The following is a 5,834-nucleotide window of genomic DNA, read 5'->3' on the forward strand; positions in this document are numbered from 1 at the left end:
AAACCCATAAGTATGAACTACCAAATAGAGGCTAACAATAACAACCCACACACTTTAACCCCTATTCACACATTACCCCAAGAGGAGATCTAGCTACACATAAGATAAATAGGCACAAATATACCCATAATCTCCATTGAAATAATTTATTGAAGCTTAAGTAAATGTTACTTCAAACTTTGGACTTTCATAAATCAACAATGGAAGTGAGCTATTCCTCCTCTTAGAAGGTCTCCAATGTATTCTTCACCCAAAATTTATACAATATTTTTTTCTCCAAGTTTCGAGGCTATGAACTCAAGAGCTAAACCTAAAAATTGGGAAAGATAGAATATGATGAATAATTATAGGGTTTGAGTCTTTTTATCAAAATTGGGATCAAACACGTGCATTTCCAAATTTTCCCTTGGGCTGAACTCTTTTGCTAAGCCGCAACCGTGGCCTCCGCCACCGCGATAGACTTATGCGACCGTAGTTAATTGACCCTGATTGATTGCTATGATTGCGATCAGTAGACCACGATCACGATAGCCGAGGCCCTTCTACTCCAGGTCTTCAGCTATACTTTTTTGCTCCATTTTTTTATAATTTTAAGCTTCAATCCATATCTTTTTACCCCTTCAACTCTATGCCTATAAAGAGTGGATATTAGTGCATGTAATCAAAATTATGTCTTATTTATTCATTTAAAATATGGTAATGTGAATGAATGTTGAGTGCGAATGAGTTGTAAAATTACCACCTATTAACGATATCAAACTTAAAATTGTAGTATGGAATCATGGTTCAAAGACTTGAGACATAAATATTTAACCCAATAAGTAAGAAGTATGAGTTTGAAGATGGAAATAGGTTAGTCATGAGAAAACAATATGATTACATGGCTAAATTTACAACTTAGGGATTTAACAGTAAAACAATGGAACATGGCATGAAATCTTGCAACTCAAAACATGAAATAGTTTAATTCAATTGTAAACACTTGTAAAAATGACTTTTAATTAATTTGGAAAGGGATTCATGGATTAATTTCATGAAGTAGAATAAAATTAAGTTCTCAAGTTAAAAATAGGATTGTTGGGCTTAATGGGTACAAGGTACCCATTGATGAACACCCACATACCTCAATAGATAGTTTCTTAAAGATTTCTTAATGGTTTCTTGAACTTGGAAGCTTGAACACTTGATTTCTTAAGAAAGTGGCTTAGATATTGTTCTTGGGAAAAGGAAGAGGGTTTCTTGAGAGTAATTTTAAGAGAAAGGGGAAAATAATTCTCCTAAGAATTCCCTCAATCGTGCTATAGATGAGTTGGGTTTAGGGTAAAAGACCTCATTGCCCCTTGATTTTCATTAACAAAAAGTTGGATAAAATAACCTTGGCATGCTGCATCCCTTGCTTGGGTCAAACCATCATCGCATCGCGAACCCCTCACCTATGGAGCCACCCTCGCGTCGTGGGCCTATTGCGAGGGTTCTCAGCCTCCTCTATTTAAACACACTCTGAATCCCCTCCAAAAATCTAAAAACTCCCCTGAATCATACCTTTAACACCTCTAATCATGTTTCAACTCAAAAACTAACATCTCGGGGTCAGAAAAGCCAAAATAAAATTCTATAAATTTTAGGGGTCTTGAAAATGACTAAGTCCTTAACACTTACTAAAAATTTCAAGCCTTGGACTCCTTAAGAATGCAACTATAACTTAATAGACCTTAGAATCTTATGGGGTATTACAGTTAATTTCCAAAGATGGTCTATATCATCTAGTTTGGGTTAAGGATTCTAATTCTAAGGGTCCCTCTTTGCCAGTGAGTTTCTTGAAGTGTTTCCCGATGATCTTTCTGGAATTCCTCCTGATAGGAAAATAGATTTTAGGATTGATCTTATACTAGAAACCCATCCTACCGTTATTCCTCTTCATAGGATGGCTTCGACTGAACTAAAGGAGCTTAAGAAGCAATTAAAAGATTTTCTTGATAAGGGTTTCATTCGTCCTAGTGTTTCCCTGTGGGGTGATCCTTTTCTTTTTGTGTGAAAAAAGGATGGATCCCTTTAGATATGTATAGACTATCATCAGCTGAATAAGGTGACAGCGATGAATGAGTATCCTCTTTCAAGGATTGATGATCTCTTCAATCTTTATTTGGGGTATCATCAATTGAAAATTAGGGAGGTTGATATTCCCAAGACTATTTTCCGTACCCAGTATAGCCATTATGAGTTTTGGTTATGTCATTTCATTGATGAATGCTCTGGCAGTATTTATGGATCTTATAATTGGGTATTTGGATAGTTTTTGGATTTGTTTGTGATAGTATTTATTGATGGTATAGTGGTGTATTCTAAAAGAGAGAAGGATCTTGCCAATCACCTCTAAATAGTGTTGCAGACTCTTAAGGATCAGAAGTTTTATGCAAAATTTTTTAAATGTGAATTTTAGTTGAATATTGTGACCTTTTTGCAGCATGTTATTTCTAGTAAGGGGATCAAGGTAGATCCACAGAAAGTAGAGATGGTTAAAAGGTGGCCTAGACCCATGACTCTAACTGACATAAGGTGTTTCTCAGGCTTGGTCGGGTATTATAAGAGGTTTGTGGAGAGTTTCTCTTCTATTTCAGCTCTGTTGAAAAATTTGACTCAAAAAAAGTCTAGTTCTTGTGGTCTAATACTTGTGAGGGTAGTTTTGATAAGTTGAAGGATAAGTTGACTTTTGTGCTATTTTTGACCCTGCATGAGGGTACTGATGGATTTGTGGTATATTATGATGTATCCCATGTGGGACAGGGTTATGTCTTGATGTAATATGTAAGGGTAGTGGCTTATGCTTCTAGGAAGTTTAAGGTTTATGAAAGGAACTACCTAAATCACGATTTTGAGTTGGCAGCTATGGTCTTTGCATTGATAATCTGGTGCCATTACTTGTATGGGGTGTATGTGGACATTTATTTAGATCATAAGAGCTTATAGTACGTGTTCACGCAGAAGGAATTGAATCTCAGGAAGTAGTGGTGGCTTGAATTACTTAAAGAGTATGAAATTAGTCTTCACTACCATCCAAGTAATATTAATGTGGTTGTTGATACTCTTAGCAGGTTGTGTATGGGGAGCTTATCTCATGTGGATGGGGAAAAAGAGGATTAGTGAAGAACATTTACAGGTTGGCTATCTTAGGAGTTCATCTTTTGGACTCTGGGAATAAGGGATTTATTATTCAAAAAGTGGTTAAACTATCTCTGTCCTGAGATGAAAGAGAAGCAGACTTTGGATCCCATACTTATGCAGATTAAGGATGATGTGGATCAGTAAAAGGTTATGTCTTTCGATATTGAGGGAAATAGCATCTTGAGGTATCAAGGTAGGATGTGTGTTCTTGATGTTGATCATCTGCAAAAAATGATCCTGGCTAAGGCTCATAAGCCTAGATATGTGGGTCATCCAGATTTTACTAAGATGTACCATGACTTGAAAACAATCTATTAGTGGAATAATATGTAGAGAGATATGGTGAATTTTGTGGTTAATTATATGGGCTGTTAGAAATTTAAGGTAGAACACTTAAGACCTGGTGGCATGTCTCAAGATATAGAGTTTCCCATGTTGAAGTGGGAGATGATCAATATGTATTTCACTATGGGTCTTCCATGGCCTCGGAATCAGTATGATTCTATTTGGGTCATTGTGGATAGGATGACTAAGTCTGCTCACTTCTTGCCAGTAAGGACTAACTTCTCCAGAGAGGACTATGTCAAGTTATTTATTTAGGAGATTTTCAAGTTTCATGGAGCACCTGTGTTCATAATTTCAGACTGAGATATGCAGTTTACTTCTCACTTTTTACATCATTTTAGAAAGGTTTTGGGACTAAGGTTAACCTTACCACCGCTTTCCACCCTCAAATCGATGGACAAGCAGAACAGATTATTCATACATTGGAGGATATGTTAATGTCCTATGTGATTGATATAAATGAAAGTTGTGTTGATCACTTGCCTCTCATTAAATTTGCATACAATAATAGTTATCATTCGAGTATTCAGATGGCTTTTTTGAGGCTCTTTATAGTATGAGGTGTAGGTCTCCTATTAGATGGTTTATGGTTAGTGAGATTAGGTTGTTTTGTCCTAACTTGGTTCACCAAGCCATAGAGAAGGTGAAGCTGATTAGAGAAAGACTTAAGACTACTCAGATTCATCAAAAGTCTTTTGCAGATGTGAGGCAAAGAGAGTTAGAGTTTGAGGTTAGTGATTGGGTGTTCTTAAAAGTTTCTCCTATTAAAGAAGTGATGAGGTTTGGGAATAAGGGGAAGCTCAGTCCTTGTTATAATGGTCCGTATCAAATTTTGAGAAGAGTTTGGAACGTTGCTTATGAACTGGAGTTGCCTATGAGTTTGTTTTCTATTCATCTTGTGTTCTGTGTCGATATTGAGAAAGTGTGGGGGTGATCCTTCTTCGATTGTTCCTTTGGAGGGTGTTGTTATTTTCAATTCCTTGTCTTATGAGGAAGTCCTGATGGAGATTTTGGATAGGTAAGTCCATCGATTAAGAACTAACAATATTGCTTCGGTGAAGGTTCTTTAAAGGAACCAAAGGTGGAAGAAACTACATGGGAAGGTAAGGAAGATATGAAGGTCAAGTATCCATTCTTATTCCCTGTATTGGATGGAGATTCTAGAGGTGTGATTTTCATTCTCATTCTTGTGGTATTTCAAATAACTCATTTGGTTGTGTGTGTATTCTTTCTTGTTTTTATGCCAAGGGGTGTCTTAACTCCTCATCGGAGATGAAGGATTATGGGGGAGGGTAATGTAATACCCCAGGTCTTCGAGTCTAAAAATTTTTAAGTGTTGACAACACTGCCCAGGAAATGACTCAAGTGACAAGTTGTTATCACTTGTTATGAGTCATTTGGTGAGATTCATCATCTTACCTAGTAAAGTTTCCCAAGGATACTGGTGTGGTCATGACCAGACTCCCTCGAGTCATAGGGTGAGGTAATGAGTTATGGTGAGGGATTTGTGACCATAATAATGTGGCTGCCTCATAACGCTCAACTTACACATTAATTTAAGTGCAAAATGGTTGTCTTCAATATATTTACAAAACTTTAGATTCGGGGTTGAATCTAAGAGGAACAATATGAGTGGCAATCAAGTTACTTCGAAGTAATATATACAAGTTAAATCCAAACCAATGTTACAAGAAGATAAAAATGGGGGAGATAGGTATCTACACTAATTTTTCTTTTTGTTTTTTCTAGTATAAATTTGGGGCTATGAATAATTAGAGTTTTATCAAGTATGCACAGATCATGGGATTATGCATTACTAAGAGAGTGATATGTGGGTCTTAGAAATCAACATCAATTTAGTAAATCAAATATGGGTAGGTTTGGTTATAGATTTTGATGCTAGTCTTTCAACAAAACACCAAACTTTCACCTATTGATTCTTTCGAATAGCTAATAGGTGTGTTCAACAATTGGTAACCACAACCTCAATCTAGGCATCCCGATGTCTAGGATAATACCATGGTATAGTAAACCTCACATTCACCCATATGTCTAAGATAGCGAAAATTTAGCAAAACACACACAATTATCTATCATTGCTTTGATCTCCACATCCCTCTTTTAAGGATGATATGGATTCCTAATCTTCACCCAAAACCCTTGTTTTGAAGATGGCTTCGAGTTTAGTAGAGCATGAGATTTCACTCATCATACCCATATTGTTATTTGGGACTTTAACCCGCCAAACCCCAACCAAGTTAGCATAGCAATGATAAAACCCATAAATATGAACTACTAAATAGAAGTTAATAAATAACAACCCACAC

The sequence above is a fragment of the Capsicum annuum genome, chromosome 11, assembly GCF_002878395.1.
Source record: "Capsicum annuum cultivar UCD-10X-F1 chromosome 11, UCD10Xv1.1, whole genome shotgun sequence".
Lineage (NCBI taxonomy): Eukaryota > Viridiplantae > Streptophyta > Magnoliopsida > Solanales > Solanaceae > Capsicum > Capsicum annuum.